Below are 17,460 nucleotides of genomic sequence, written 5' to 3'. Positions count from 1 at the left end.
GCACTGCTTTAGTTTTAGCTCTTCGACGAATGAGAAACAAAACCCCACCTTGATATCTCAAGTAGAAATGAGAGTGAAACAGTAACAGATACGATGAGGATAGGAGAGCCAATCTCATTGTCACCCAATAGTATGAAGTGAAATATTATGGCATATACTACGAATGTGTCATCCACATCCCATGGAAAGGAAATGAGGAACTGTTAAATCCTGGACAACTCTCGTTCAGAGGCTCCATGGTCTCCTGTCCTGTCATCTTTCTCTTCTCTTTCCTGATCTGCCCTCTGCAACTCCACGGTCTTCTCTTTCTTTTCTCTCTTCCTCTATTTCCTCTGCCTCTCGTTCTCTCTCTCCTCACCCCTCCTACCAGCATTTTTCACTTGTACTTGGTCCTAAATGCAGTCTTTAAATCAATATATCTTTTATTATATCTCTCAACTCTTCATGCAACGATAATTGGGTCAGTCTTTCATTATTCTAATTACACTTCCCAGAGAGGAGCTGGTTTGGCTCAGATCATTTGTGTTAATCAGTGGATTGGCCTCCCTAGAAATGAGTTTGTGCATGTGGGTTGTGTTCTTGTGATGCCTATAGCAAACCTCCTCCAGAGGACATATGAGCAGGTTCATTAAGAAAGTATCAGTTATTTTCCTAGCACTTCTCACAGGGTCTGGAGAGTAGTGTATGTTCAATAAATGTCTGCTGAATAAATAAATGATAACACTAAATTCATACCTTATTTTACTAAGATCTCAGCTTTACTAATCATTGACAGCCAGTATGTATCAAGTATTTATCATTAGCTGGGCGTTGTTTGATGTACATTCCATGTGTTCACTCTGTCATCTTCACAACAGTCTTATGGTAAAATCAGGCACGGAGAACCTAAATAATTGTTCGGGGATATGCCCAAGTCCATGCCTGGGCCCTTGACTCTCCTATCCACAATCCTGACCTCCATTCTAAACCAGCTTCAATCTACAGTTTATTTCTGACAGTACAAAGTAAGTGTATGTTAACTTACACCACTAACTTATACCAGTAGTAGTTTAAAAAAAATAGAGAATGGAGTTGTATAACAACAAATGAACAGACACCAAGAAGTTCGAGTTGACTGGTATGCAATATTGATGGCTTAAAAAGTGTAACAGGGGCCCCTGGGTGGCTCAGTTGGTTAAGCATCCAACTCAAGAGTTCTGCTCTGGTCATGATCTCACAATTCGTTAGTTTGAGCCTTATATTGGGCTCTGCTGGCAGTGTGGACCCTATTTGGGGTTCTCTCTCTCCCTCTCTCTCTCTCTCTCCTTGTTTCTACCCCTCTCCAGCTCACACACACACTCTCTCTTTCAAATTCAATGAATAAACAAAAACAATAAACATTTTGTTCCTAAAAATGTTTTCTACTTTTCTTCTCCCTGGTTCTGTATCTTATACTCTCTTTTTTTCCTTTCTCTTTATCTTTTTCCTTTTAATAGCCATTTTATTTATACCATTTGATTACTCAGTGGGAAAGCTATTCTTGTTGTAGAAACCATTTTTAGTCAATTTCTGTTCTGTAGCTCAGAACCACAAATTTTCAATGACTTCTCAAAGGATAATACATGAGTAGAAAGGAAAGCATAGTAGACAATAAGAGGAAAGCCTTCTGCGCAACAAAGAGCAAGTCCTAATGACAATGTAATCTCAAAAACTCAAAACATTATGTAAAATACAAGGACAGTGAAATAAAAAGTACAAGACAGCTCAAAGTGACATTAGACTTACTATTAATCAAAGAAAAACCAACACAGATTTTCTTTTTTAATTAAACTAGTATATTTTGAAAAAACGGTAATGCTCCCTGATGTAGAGGACACAAAGTAGGGGAGCAGTGTATTTCTAGCAAAGAATGTGATGATATGCATTAAAGTCTTTAAAATATTCATTAATTTATCTTTCAAAAATTATATGTTAAGAAAATTATTTCAAGAGTGGCATAAATTTCTGTGCAGTGCTGTTTATCACTGTTATATCAGTCAAGCCTGGTGATAAGTTAATGTTCAAAAATGAGAAAATGTTAAGTTAGATATCATACCTATGAAATCTTATGCTACTATTAAAATGATGTTTGCAAAAAATCAGTTATCATTGTTAAATACCATTGAAATAATGTTTACAAAAATTACTCTAAAGCTATATGTAAATAGATATGTGCACATTCACAAATGAGGAGACTCGAAGAGACACCAAAATATTTGTAGCATTCATCTCAGGCTGGTAGAATTATACATAAATTTTTCAATATATTTTCATATTCCAAGTTTTCTATGATAAACAGGTTGGTATGAGGGCAATATTCTATTAGGTTTGTGTTTAAAGGAATCTTCTTACAACTTGACTTCTCACTACAGACAAGTGTGGAGCATCCACTTGCCAATTCCATCTTGGGAACAGCCTTGCTTGTGGTACATGAGGCACTAAATCTTAGGGCTCCAAGTTAAAAGACACTTGAGGTTTCCCACCTTACCTACAGGGTAAGTGTTATAGAACAGCGACAAATACCACCACTTAGATAAGCCTTTTCCCAAGATGAAATTCTTTGAGTAGGTAGCCGTTTAGTATAAACTTCAGCTTTTTTTCTAAGGAGGAAGAAAACCCTGTTCTTCCCTACTATGTTTTTAACGAAAGGCATTTCACTGCAAATCAATTTTGTCATTAAAAACTGAATGGTTAGTAATAAAGTTTTAAACATCTATAAAATGCTGATAATCAGAATTGATGGATCCTAAGTATTGTCTTGTGATAATACTGATTCTGATAAAGTTTAATTCTAGCTACAATATGAAGAATGATCTCAAATGTATAAAAAGATTCATTTCTACCCTTTCTGTTTCTGGTTTTGATTTAGGAGGTTTTTATTTATGTTTGTTTCTCTGTGTGCTTTCTGTTTCATTTTATTTCTGAGTCATAAGTTAACACAATTCACACTCCCCCTTTTTTCACTGTCGTTTGACAAAACCTTTAGTTCATGTTGGTAGGACACAACTCCTAAAAGTGTTACTGCTCCTTGTAAAGATATACTGGAATTATTTAGAATGATACTTTTTTTGTAACTGCAATATTCAAGGAGCTTTTAGTTTCATATTGACTGAACTATATAATAGTTTTTTGACCATTGAAAACTGTCATATTAAACTTGCTCTTGTGAGTTACTAGATTAGGGGACCCAGAGAAAACAGAAGCTAGTGTCCACTAAGAATTTATTTAGAAATCTTCCCTTGGTATGAGAAGAATTATTTGTTTTACAAGGTTATAAATTCCTGGATGCCTAGTAACTCGTTTCTTGTCTTTGTATCTAAAATACCTATTTAATACATGTATATTGAATAAATTAATGAAAGTTCAGGGAGACGTCTATAAATTTTTGTCAAAATTTGTGAGTATTATAGATTCAGAAATTCCCAGTTTAGGATATGGGAAATATTGATTTGACATGCATATTTATTTTTATTTTTAGCAAGACATGTTGTCTCCTTTCAAGGACTCTCTTTTTTTGATACTGGAGGACAGACAATCTCTATCATTTGACTGTTACAAATTTATCATTTAATTTAAGAAAGTATAACTATTTTTATTTGCTCTAGGAAGAATTCTGATACGGTAGAGGAATTCACCAAGTACTGTTGTGTATAAATGTAGGTAAAAGTCACTATAATGATTGAGGAACTGATCCAGTTAAGGTAAAACGATGACAATTGGCTACCAGGAAAAAAATAGATGCAAAGCTTCAAGGAGGTGATGAAGCTAGCGGTGTGGGGATCCATTTTCCCTGTGTATGGGAAGAATGGAAACTGGTGGTTTTCTTGTCTGAGCTGTATATGTGTCTTTCTCCTCCACTGTATAAGCGGCTCAAAGACAAGGACAGTATCTTTCACTTTGACACACACACAATGAATATTTAATGCATTGAGTTTGTTAAATTAGGAGAAAGAAAGGGGAGGCAAAACGCTGGAGATGTAAACGATAAGGTCGTATTTAGTTTAATTATAGTCTTAATTGGCCTCCACTATTGATTCTATGTGATTGAAATAGGGCTTTGAGGATATTAGGTTTGAAACAGATTGATGTGTCTCCAGCTATATCTAAGCTGGCTGCTCTGGTACTCACTTGACTTTAATAACATTTGTGGCCGATGGAAAGTGAGGAAAAGGAAGATAGATTTAATAAATACTTGAAAAGGAGAAACTATACTATACTGCATGAATTAGAACAAAGAAAGGATAAAGGTTAAAAAAGATTTCATTTTTGTGAAGCCAAGAGGTAATACAATTGATGTTACTGGAGAAGTTGTAAAGAGTATAATGAGGCAATAAAATGAATGCAATGGAAGGACAAAGCATGGTGAAAAAGAATAGCTTGGGTTCCAGTTCAGACTTTCCTGTGTTTACTGGCATTGAACTTTGCAATTCTCAGTTTTCTCATCTCTAAAATGGAGGAAATATTGGGGCACCCAGGTGACTCAGTCGGTTAAGTGTCCGACTTTGGCTCAGGTCATGATCTCATGGTTCCTGAGTTCGAGCCCCATGGTGGGTTCTTTGCTGACAGCTCAGAGCCTGGAGTCTGCTTTGGATTTTGTGTCTCCCATTTAATTTTTTTTTTTTAAGTAAAAATAAAATGGAGTATATATTTGTATTTTACCTATAGAGTTATTTGTTATGATGACTGAATGTGATAAAATGTGTTTTCTTTTTTAGGGATTGTTTGGATTCAAGAACCTGAAATCCATTTACTAACTCAAATAAAACAGGGATATATTTTAAAGATTAAAGGGAAATTAATGACTAATCAAAAGAAGTATAGCCTCGCTCATAAGAATTTGAAAGTCACTGTGACTTTATTCTCTTAATTTCCCCTTTCTTTCCCTGGGATCTCATGGTCTATTATCACCTCATTTCTCTGAATTCCTGTGCAATTCTTTATGATGTCTTTGGCCAAGAGTAACAGAAAACCTGTTTACGAGGGGCTTATACAACAAGGGATTCATTGTTTTATGTAACACAAAGTTTTTGTAGGTAGAACAGATCCAGAGTTGACAATTCAGCAGCTCAACCATGTCATTGTGGACACAGGTTCTTCCCTTTATACTTCTGTACCTCCACTTGTAGGCTTATTGTCTTCAACTGGCCACTTAACAGGGTGCTCAGATAGATACCTTAGTCTCGAGCATCAGCTGTCCTCAAAACCTGTTCTTCCTTGCACATTTGTTTTTAAGAGCCAAAACTACTCATTGGGTATATTCCAGCAATAGTTTTCTTTGTAAACTACATAGAATTATACAAATAATTTTAAAGCTATCCATAAAATACTCAAATGAAACATTCTGAACATACAGACAAAAGATTAAAAAAATCTAAACCACTTCTAGACTTCCTTTATTGATAGATCAGAAGTTATACATAGTTATCTGAAAACTCTTTAAATTTGTAGAAATTATAATCATTTAAAATAGTTTCCACATTAAACTTCATTTTAATAGTTGCTAGAGTGAAAACTAAAGTGAATAAATAATATGTCTAGAAATCTCTCAAGACAATCAGAAATACACAAACATGAAAAATGGCATAAAGCCAAACGTGAGTACGAAAGGACCACGTAGGTCTCCCTTAATGTGGGGGAAGGAATTGAGGAAAACTTCATACAGCAATGGCATTTGACCTCACCTTTGGAAACTTCAGGTCTGGAGTTTGGAAGAAAATTTGACTAAGTTAAGAGATTTGAATGTCATCACCATATTGTAATACACAAGACTTGAGAAGAGAGTAAAAGTGAAAATTTGTGAGATGAAAAATAATGAAAACTGGATACTTTCTCATAATAATATTTATTATTAGAGCAGTATCATAGGATATTTACAGTTTCAAACCATGTGATTTTGCCTTATCTTAATTGATTCTCTCAGAAACATACCTCAAAGGTGTTAGTACCATTGTTTTGTAGTTTTTGAGACTGTTACTTAAAGAGGTTAAGCCATTTTCCCCAAATCAAGGTGTCAGAAAGCAGAGAAATTGGAATTCTTGTGCTTGCTTTTGGACTCAAATCTCATCTTTAGTAATTTATAATGAATTGAAATTTATACAGTCTTTGGATTCTAAAATACCATTATTAAATAATTCAAATAAATATACAAGATCCAATAGCAATATTCAAGAATTCTATATTTAATTAAATAAACATTTTTACTGTTCTCTAGATTTCTTCCCATTTTGAATCAGTCTGTTCACTAGGATTTTATGCTGTGTAGAGATAAAATGACTAGATTGTAATGACAATTCTCAAGCAAATATGTAATCAAATTGCAACAACTGGGGCTTAAGATGTACCACCTCTGAATACCTGAGATTAGCAAATGAAACCAACCAAATGTTTCATGGACTTTACTAAAAATTCAAAGTTTAAAAGCCTTTGTTAGGCAAATGATGAATAAATTTTAATTAAGAAACAGGAGCATCGTTTTGCTTTCATATTGCACTTTTCCAAAATCCCAAAGGATCAGAAACACGATAGTACACCTATGTACAATATTAATTTGTTTATAAGGACATCTGTTCCTCCTGTTTTGCTTATTTGCATCTTAAGTTTGTGTGTTTACAAAATTTGACTACTCAACTAGCAGATGCAATTTTTAATATCCTGCTTCAATATTTTTAACCCATTGGGTTTCTACTTTATTCCATACACACACACACACACACACACATATGCATATAAATACACACATGTACACATGCACATATACATCTTTACATATGTTGGTAGGGTATCTTCCTTAAAATAAAACCGTATTTGTTCATATTACTTAGATAGATACCTCATTTGTTCCATATTTATCTCTACCTTTCCTTTGGAGATGGCCCTTCTTTACCAAGATCTATAGAAGGCCTTAATAGGCTAGTTGTAATAGCAGTATGTGGACAGCAGGACTGTTAATTCAATGAATATTGTTTGCGAGAATTCATTAAATTTGTTTTTAAGCAGCATTTCACTTTTGTAAATAGTTGCACCCAGAAAAAGCTCCAATTAGAGGAATTAATTAGGACTTGGAAAGGTGAACAGAAATTTGTGGGTATTTCCACAGAAGAAAAATACCTCCCAGGGAGTTTGCACACCAGGTAAAAAGAGAATGGAGAGTTTTGAGTTTTAAAGGCACAAGAGAATGGATGTCTTGTTCAGATTAGCATAAGACATTTTGCAGGTCCTAGCGCACCTAGTTCTTTCTTTGGTGGAATTCATCTTTTAAAACATCTGGTTGCCAACATTCGAAACCCCCATTTAACCCAAATATAAAGTTAAGCCCAGTTAAATAAGAATAATCTCACTATGTTAACCATTCCGTGGTCAGAGTGGCGCTTCTTCCCCTGTCAGTTACCTTTATAATATCCCTGCCACCAGAAACCCAAAGGAAGCAGCTGTTCTGAGTATGTATAAACAAAAGAAGCTGTTACTATAGCAACCATAGAACTCCTGGGAAGCTCTCTCTTTAACCAATCCCTCCTCTTCACCCCTCCTGGTTTTCCTTTTTTGCACCAGTGCAGACTGCCCTTGGGCAGAAATGGTGATTGATGATTGGACCATGTGTGGGCGGGGCGTGAGGGGAAGGCAGAGGGAATGGTTTAGCTTGCTTTTTACACTTTGCAAGAAGAGCTGGAGGACTTGCTCCTGGCCAATGAAGCTTATGAAGAGGCTGCAGAAATTGACACTTCCGAAGTACTTGTTTGCTCTTTCTTCTTTAAAGAATACTACTGGCCTTTCCCATTCTCTACTTGAGAAAGTAATAATGTCTCTTTCATCTCTTCAGTTTTCCCCCCCACCACATATCCATACCCATAAGCCAAACCTGGCATGGCTGAATGGAATCTGATTGGAACCTGATTGCACAGTTGCTATGAAATTGATAGATAAGAGAGTTTTGATTTCAGAAGTAGATGGGGGGCACTAGTTGCTCAAGATTGTTGTGTTTCTCCATAGGGTAGAAAATACAGGCATAGTTTATAAAAATTGAACCCAGCTTCAGAAAAACCTGTCCCAAATGATTAAGACTCTAATCATTTTATTTCAGTTTTAATGGCCTGCAAAGTTTTGTTTTGATTAATCTATCAACATTCATATTCATATACTTTTATATCTCTTGGTAGTCAACCTTCAATTTGTGAATTGCCTGTTCTTTCAAATTAGTTCTGTTAATATTCCTCTTCCAGTACTTTGAATTCAGTCCTATTTAGGTTTCTTTCTCTTCCTCCTTCTTACCCTCTGAGGAGTAAGTTTGTTGTTGAATGTTGGCATTAGTAGCAGACTAGTCTACTTTCTGCTCGCCTGTATTATCTTTCCTCCTTTCATATCCTTTTCCTAGTCACATCGACCAAAATAAAATCCCTGTAAATATTCATGTTAGCATTATGACATTTTAATATTTTTTGAACTTCCTTTTATGGCTCTATTTGATGTTTATATGGTTATATATGTCTAACAATTTAAAAATATAGCAGCTTTAAAAAATTATGTTAGCTAACCAAAATATGTTGGCTAGGCTCGCCTTGCCTATTTAACATAAATTTATTTTGGCTGGAGTAAACTTATACATGATGCTTCATAACATACTAAAATATCATGAATTTTAGAAAATAAATTTAAATTTGAAACTGTATCTGCTTAGAGATTTTTTACATTTACTTTGGGTAAATGCCTTTAGTTTTGGAAAAATAATTTATAAATAGATTTTTTTTCTAGGTATCTAATATCCAAGTCAATGGCTTATCCCCGTCAATTCTGTTCTAGCCATTGTTCTTGTGGTAATTTGTAGAGTGGTGATTATTTATGCCTGCATGTAATTTAAGTGGATCAATCAGTCTGTTTCATGCATTTTTGAAAGCATTTAGGTATCATTTTCAATTTTAATCGGTTTCTAATGATACCTTAGACTTATCTTGCTGGCTTATACTAGTTTTTATCAACTTTATCAATATTTAGATAGTTGCAGAAGAAAATACAATATGTTGTCTAGTTATAAGATGCTATTAAGGACAATATGTGAAGAAAGATATTCCCTTATAAAGGATTTCGTTATTAGTACTTATGTAAAATATTGCTACCTTGTGCCTTGAATTTTTATAGTCATACCAGTCGTAAAATGAAAGCATCACTGGTTATTGTAGATGTTGATATTTTTCTTTTATAATATACAATTTTCCAAGACAGCATACTGCCTGTAGATTTCCCAGTTTCTGCCTTACACTTCTCTGGCTTGAGATTCACATGAAACCTTAAGGAAATTTTTAGTCATAGTAATACATTATTGAAAAATATTTACCCACTTCTGATGTGGAAAATATAAACAAAGGAAAAGGCAAGTGTTTAGAAAGAAAAATACTGGAAAGAAGTTTACAAACACCGTCTACTGGTATAAAATCTTTCCTTCAGGTAGAGAACTGCCCCCCTCCTTCCATATACACCTAAACCCTAAAGCACCTTCATTATGCTCTCCTTGATCCATTATGTACTTGCTGCATTGTTTAAAGATGCGTCCAATTAAGAACAAAAACAATAAATTTTATCCACAGAGGCTACTCTAGTAGTTATCACACAGTAGGTACTAGATAAATATGTAATGAATGAAGGAACCAATATGCACAAGAAGTATAAAACACTCCTGCTGCAAATGCTTTCCTTCAAGTTAATTTTCCACCAGGTGATCAACCTAACTCCGACAAAACTTGTAGCACTCTCTATGTCCCCTGGCCATTCTTTTCTATTAACCAATCCCTAGTCCCTCCTTTCTTTCCCCTGTCCAGTTCACTCAGACATTTACTATTTGCTAAGGCATCAGGCTCTGACCACTTTATACTCTACCCATTTGGGAATTTTTTTCTGATCATTTTAAGTATCAGCATAGTGATAGAAATGAGAAAGAAACATACTGTGTAACTTGCAGTGAATAATGTGCAGTTTTAAATAATGAAAATCAATAATGTTGAAGGGATGCTGAGCAGATGCTATTTGCAATGAACAATTGTATCTACTTGGCTTATCATAAATGGGATGCAAAATGGCACAGTGGTAATTGATGTAAGAGTGAATATAGATGCAAGACTTTGCCTTAAAGATGCTGACCAGTTCAGTGATTGGAAATGACTCAGAAATAGTATTTTTAGTGTTTATTGAGTTACTCAGAATAGTGCTCAGTGAACTATGGTTGCTGTCTTAAAGGAGTGTACATTCCTTTATGATAGTCAATTTGTATAATTCAGACAAAGTTATAGCAGTTAAAAGAAATGCATCATTTGCAGGGGATTTTGTGACATCTTTCCTGAACTACACTTTGAAGGGTGGAAAATATATTGGACAGAGGAAGAATTATAGTAACAGTGATGGATCTTATCATCTCTAGTCTATCTATCATACAATAAAATGCTTTCTAGATGTCATAATGAATCTGTTATTTTAGTGGCTGAATCTTCTTTTAGTCACATTGAATGAACTGCTGAAATAATAGTTTCTTAATTGTATAGAATATATTGACGGCTTATTCTGAATAAAACACAGGTTGAGAATCATGTCTCATGTCTCATGGGGTGCCTGGATGTCTCAGTCAGTTAAATGCCTGACTCTTGATTTCGGCTCAGTCTTGATCTTGAAGTTTGTGAGTTCGAGCCCCTCATCGGGATCTGTGCTGATGGCATGGAGACTACTCGGGATTCTCTCTCCCTCTCTGTCTCTCCCCCGCCCCCAACCCCCCACACACTCACACCTGCTCCCTCTCTCTCTCAAAATAAATAAATAAATTTAAAAAACATATTTCCCATGTTTAACTATATCTTTACAGTTTTTCTACAGATATTCACATTAATTATATAATTTCATGTCTCATGGATTTTCTAAAGTAGAAAGGCCAGGAGTTAAGATACTTATTATATAAACAATGAGTTTGGGGCACAGAGACAGTATGACTAAAATCCAATTCTCATGGCTCCAGTCAACTTTCTTCAGAATTTCTTAAAGGAGCCCAAACTTTAATAACGTATCAAAAAACACTTGACACGTTAGAACGAGTTCTAAATGAGTGATGTGCACGATACTGCTAGGATTGAGAAGAGGCCTCCAATCTGTACCATGGTCTTTGTTGATTCTTCCTCTGCTGAGTAGACCAGAACAAATCTAAAAACTACTCCTTTTCTTCTCACTGCTCTCACACTTCCTACTCTTACCCCTGTCCTAGGCATTTCCCCTTCCAACATGAGCTTCATTAGCTTAAGTTATTTGCTGCCCAGATGTTAAAACAAGGACTCATTCATGTATATGTTATTTCATGATCCATTTAAAAGGAATTGTAGGGGCGTCTGGTGGCTTAGCTGGTTAAGTGTTTGACCTCAGCTCAGGTCATGAAAAATAAATAGTAATAAAAGGAGATATATAGTATATAGGGAAAAAAGGAAAAAAAAAACTGAGGGAAAAATAAAAGTCTTGGCCATTGAAAGTAAAATGTATAGATGAGTGAAGCCAGGCTGAGAGACAGAGGGACCGGGGGCGGGGGGGCAGGAGATCTAAAGAATAGAGAGGATGGGGAAAGAATGGAGACTTGTTGCCCCTTGGGAGAGAAAGAGCAACCCTGGATCTTGGTTTCCCAAATCCTCTGTCCATCTCTGAGGGACTCACCTTTACTGTTTCCTTTCCTTGGAGTATCAGCAACCAATTCAAACTAGGTTGGGGCAGGCGTGGGGGGAGGCAGCTGAGACTTACTGGAAGAATGAGAGTTTCTGTCAGAATTAAAGGAATAATTAAACAAACAATAGAAAGGGCAGAGGCTGGACCACTCATGTACCCATAACCGAGAAACAACTGGAGCCACAGACTCAAATACACCAGATACTCTTGACTAACTCCTGTGTGAGGTACATCACATTCTCACACCATTGTCAGTGGCAGGAGGGGAAGGTACTGTTAAAACTTACCAGACTGGGGTGCCTGGGTGGCTCAGTCGGTTAAGCGATGGAACCTTGACCTCCGCTTAGATCATGATCTCACAGTTCACGAGTTCGAGCCCTGCATCAGGCTCCTCACTGACAGCATGGAGCCTGCTTGGGATTCTGTCTCTCCCTCTCTCTCTGCCCGTCTCCTGCTCTCTCTGGCCCACTCCCTCAAAATAAATAAACTTAAAAAAATATCTTACCAGATTAAGATCAGACTGCCTGACTTCAAATACCATAACATCCCTCACACGCACTAAGGCTTGGTTAACAACTCCAAGTTATAGTTTGCTCACTTATGTAATGTGGTGACTAAAGATAGGATTGTAAAACATTTAAAGTGCTTAGTACTTGCAGTGTCTGAACTCAACAAATATCAACTGTTGTTATAGTTGTTGTAACAGATATTTTGCCTTTGGGGACTCACTTCTCATAGTGCTGTTGCCTGATAGAAAGTCTCTGTTCTGTACGTTCTAGTTTGAAAACAGCTTGAGATTGTTCCTAATTATCCTAAGTATGGTCATGTGTTTAGACTATAAGAATATGGGGACTTTGGAACTACAGCTTTGAAGTCAGAAGGGGAGGGACATTTGCACAGAAAAAGAAGGGAAGAATGCCAAGCAGATAAAGAAATAGATGTTCGCCACATGTAGATATCTGCAGTATCTATCTTATGCTTACAAAAAGTCTCTCTTCATTTAAGCTTGCTTGAGTGGGTCTCTAACTGAATCCCTCATGTAGATATCGATGTAAACATAGGTACAAAAGTAGTTGAAGTGGGGCCCCTGGGTGACTCAGTTGGTTAAGCATCTGACTCTTGGTTTCAGCTCAGGTAATGATCTCACACTTTGTGAGTTCAAGCCCCACATCAGGCTCTGTGCTGACAGTGCAGTCTCCTTGGAATTCTCTCTCTCTCTCTCTCTGACCCTCCCTTGCTCTCTCTCTGAAAATAAATATATAAAACATTAAAAAAGGTAGTTGAAGAAAATACAGACACAGATAGATTAGATAGATATTATGTGGCCAAAGATCATTGTTTGGTCAGTTTTATAGAATAGGAAAAACAAGCTTAGGTTTGCTGTAATGTAGCGATGTGATTCTTACGTAAGAAACTTTTACAAAACACTCATAAACTTAGAAATCACGGCCAAGCAACTAGCATGATATCTAAATTATAATTACCTGCTGCTCTACATATAAATAATGTTTTGTTTGTAATTGGAAAATAATACTTTGTGCTGATTTAAGGAAGTTTTATTAGCATGCGTATCTAGAGACATTTTAAGTGAGTTGTTCAAAATGACTGTGTTTATACATTCAATAGAGTATATATCTAAAAGGAAAATCCTTGTTTGGCAGATGCTGTAATGAAATAAATGCAGTGAAAAAAAATTGAAGCTGAACGTGTTCGTACGCATCCCAGATACTTACCATTTCTGGTGCAATTAGGTTTGAAAGACAAGTGATTCACTACTTTTGATCACATTAAGAATACTAGTATATGACTCAAAAGATAGCATTTAGAGGACTAATGAAGGGATCTTAATAACTTAACCTAAAATCAAAATTTGTAATATTTTTCCCTTTTAATCATGACTAAATGATTATACCTTTCCATCCTAAGGATCACAGACCTTACGGGCTTGCAGAATTATTAAAAATCCATAAAAGAAATAAGCATTAGCTGAAGATTCAATAAATGTCTTGCACACATGTAATTCTAATATAAAGAGAAGTTGTTGAGATTGATAAGAATTTAAATCAACTACTGAATAATGGTTCAGGGCACTAATTATATCTTTAATCAGTATATGTCAGAATTAAGTATTATGTGCAAACTTGAGACATGTTTAAAATTATGTAAAGTTGTTCTTATACTGAAAAAGATCCGAAGCCCCTACTTTAGATTCTCACTGAAATACATCATATTTCTCAACTATGTCAGGGAATTGTTATATAAAGTTTCTATCATTATAAGCTGTATTTACAGCATTAAGAAATTATCTGCTGCATGCTACACAATTAGTTAACATCGTGAATGTGTTACGACACTTTCCCCATAAGCTACGGGCATACCCCATTTTATCGTACTTTGCTTTATTGCACTTTGCAGATGTTGCATTTTTTACAAATTGAAGGTTTGTGGCAATCGCATAGAGCAGTCTATCAGTACCATTTCTCCAATAGCATTTGCTCATTTTGTCTTTGTCTCACATTTTGATAATTCTCACAATATTAATTTTTTTTATTACGATTATATTTGTTATGGTGACCTATGGTCAGGGAGCCTTGAGGTTACTATTATAATAGTTTTGACACCATGAAATGTACTCATATAGGATGGCAAACTTCATTGATGCATGTTGTGCTTATTCTGGCTGTTTCATTAACTGGCCATCCCCCCTCTCTCTCTCTTTCCTTGGGCTGCCCTATTTCCTGGGACAAAACAATACAGCAACTAGGCCAGTTAGAAATCCTGGCCTGTAAGGGTTCAAGTGAAAGGAAAAGTTGCACATTTCTCACTTGAAATCAAATTCTAGAAATGATTAAGCTGAGTGAGGAAGGCATGTTGAAAACCAGACCTCCTGAGTCTGTTTAAAGCATTAGCCAAGTTGTGAATGCAAAGGAAAAGGTCTTAAAGGAAATCAAAAGGGCTGCTCCAGCAAACAAATGAGAAGAAAGCAAAATAACCTTATTGCTGATCTGGAGGAAGTTTTAGCGTTCTGGATAGAGGATCAAACGAGCCACCACATTTTCTTAGGCCAAAGCCTAATTCAGAGTAAGGCTCTAACTCACTTTGATTCTATGAAAGCTAAGGGAGGAGAGGAAGGTGCAGAAGGAAGTTTGAAGCGAGCAGAGGTTGTTTCATGAGGTTTAAGGAAAGAAGCCATCATAACAAAAGTGCAAGGTGAAGCAGTAAGCACTGATGTAGAAGCTGCAGCAAGTTATCCAGAAGATCTAGCTAAGAGAATTAAAGAAGGTGGCTACACTAGACAACAAATTTTCAGGGTAGAAGGAGATGCCATCTACTGGAAGAAGATCCCATCTAGGACGTTCACAGCTAGAGAGGAGAAGTCAAGACCTGACTTCAAAGCTTCAAAGGATAGGCTGATTCTCTTGTTAGGGGGTGATGAAGCACATGACTTTAAGTTGAAGCCAATGCTCATTTACCATTTTGAAAATCCTAGGGTGCTTAAGAATTATACCAAATGCGGGGCACCTGGGTGGCTCAGTCAGTTAAGCATCCGACTCTTGATTTCGGCTCAGATCATGATATTGTAAGATTGAGCCCCATGACAGACTCCATGCTCAGCATGGAGCCCATTTAAGATTCTTTCTCTCCCTGTCTCTCTGTCCCTCCCCAATTTGCACTTGCTCTCATTCTCAAAAAAAAAAAAAAAAAAAAAAAAGTTATACTAAATGAATTCTGCCTGTGCTCTAGATGGAACAATAAAGCCAGGATGATGGCACATCTGTTTATAACATGGTTTATTAAATGTTTTAAGGCTACTGTTGCAAACTATTTCTCAGAAAAAGAAGATTTCTTTCAAATTATTACTGTTTATTGGCAATGCACCTGGTCATTCAAGAGCTCTGATGGAGATATATGAGATTAATGTTATTTTCATGCCTGCTACACAATATTCATTATGCAGTGCAGAATTCAAGGGGGTAATTTTGACTTTCGAGTCTTATTATCTAAGAAATACATTTCATAAGGCTATAGCTGCCATAAATAGCAATTCCTCTGTTGGATCTTGGCAAAGTAAATTGAAAATGCCCTGAAACGGATTCACCATTCTAGATGCCGTTAAGAGCATTCATGATTCATTGCAAGATGCCAACATATCAGCATTAACAGCATTTTGGAAAACGCTGATTCCAGCCCTCACAGATGACTTTGAAAGGCTCAACACTTCAGTGGAGGAAGTAACTGTGGATGTGGTAAACATAGCAAGATAACTACAATTAGAAGTGGGGCCTGAAGATGGGACTGTATGGCTTCAAACTCATGATAAAACTTGAATGGATGAAGAATTGTTTCTTATTGATGAGCAAAGACAGTGGCTTCTTGAGATAGAATCGACCCCTGGTGAAGATTTTGTAAAGATTGTGGAAACCAAAACACATGATTTAAAATATTACAAAACTTAGTTGCTAAAGCAGTGGCGATGTTTGAGAAAATTGACTCCAATTTGAAAGTTCCACTATGGGTAAAACGGGTAAAAAAAAACAAACACCATCACATGCCACCTGAGAAATTGTTTCTGAAAGGAAGAATCAACGTGGCAGACGTCATTGTTGTTTTATTTTAAGAAATTGGCCCAGTCACCCAACCTTCAGTAACTACCATGCTCATCAGCTAGCAGACATTAACGTCAATCCAACACCAGCAAAAAAGATTATGACTTGCTGGAAGCTCAGATGATGGTTAGCATTTTTTTAGCGATAAAGGATTTTTAAATTAAGCTGTGTACTTTAGTTTTTTAGGCATAATGCTATTATTGCACACTTAGACTTAGAGGGTAGTGTAAATATAACTTTTACATATACAATAGGAAACCAAAAACAAAACAAAACTATGTGACTTGCTTTATTGCAATACTGTATTTGCTTTTTTGCAGTGTTCTGGAACCAAATATACAGTATCTCCAAGGTATGCCTGTACATTATTATCACATTATGCACAAAGTTATCACATACTCATTCTTCAGGGTTTTGTATCTTTTCAATGTATTAATAGGTGAGACTCTGAAGCCTAATTTGACAATATTTGTAGCAATGTTGAGAAGGAATTTGGGAAACAAATAGCCATTATTATCTAGAAAGTAATTACTGACACACTTGTAACAAGTTTAAATTGTTTGAGCGTCTCTGGTTTTAAGAATTCTAAAAGTTTACCTTTTTCTGTTTGTTTTTCTTCCCTCTTCTCTTCTTCCTCTGCCCTTCCTCCTTCCTTCTTTCTGTGTCTTACTCCTTTTTTCTTTTCTTCCTTTCCTTCTTTCTTCCTTATATTTGGTCCTTAATCCAATTAAACCTGGTTGCAACTTCATTCCAACCCATGTCAGTGATAAGTTCAAAAACAATCATTTTAATCTTTATTATTTTTAATTTGTAGAGGTCTAGGGCTTACATCGTCCAATAGATTGAAAAGACTTGATTGATTAATTCACTGTGGTCACCACTGAAGATGTACCTTGACTTACCTTAGAGATCTACTTAAAAGATGGCATTTCTCTTATCACATTCACTCTCTCAATGCTGTGCTGGACATTTCTCCCTAGATTGCAGTAACATCCATGCAACTCCTCCTCCTCAGGGATGTGCCACTTTCTATGACCTGTGTGTGAGACTAGGTTGTTGATCACCACCATTAATAGAAAAAGCAATCCAAGTCACTTATCTGGATAGGCAACTTCCCTTTTTATTCAGGAGTCTCAATGTCTCTATTCACTTTATTATG

The 17,460-nt window shown here is 36.0% G+C and overlaps 1 protein-coding gene and 1 long non-coding RNA gene across 10 annotated transcripts in view; one reads left to right on the top strand and one right to left on the bottom strand.

The window, feature by feature from the left end:
- The window catches only part of LOC106984850 (uncharacterized), a 68,724-nt gene extending 61,265 nt beyond the window's left edge, over positions 1-7,459 (bottom strand). For all 5 annotated transcript variants that reach the window (XR_008295387.1, XR_008295384.1, XR_008295385.1 and 2 more), the window contains exon 1: positions 7,406-7,459. This is a non-coding gene — a long non-coding RNA (uncharacterized LOC106984850). The remainder of the gene's footprint in view (positions 1-7,405) is intronic.
- Positions 1-17,460, top strand: part of KCNH7 (potassium voltage-gated channel subfamily H member 7) — a 638,553-nt gene that overhangs the window by 221,806 nt on the left and 399,287 nt on the right. The window lies entirely within an intron of this gene.

The sequence above is a fragment of the Acinonyx jubatus genome, chromosome C1, assembly GCF_027475565.1.
Source record: "Acinonyx jubatus isolate Ajub_Pintada_27869175 chromosome C1, VMU_Ajub_asm_v1.0, whole genome shotgun sequence".
NCBI classification, from domain to species: domain Eukaryota; kingdom Metazoa; phylum Chordata; class Mammalia; order Carnivora; family Felidae; genus Acinonyx; species Acinonyx jubatus.
The sequence above is the reverse complement of the archived record's forward strand: the minus strand, read 5'-3'. Positions and strand labels throughout refer to the sequence as shown.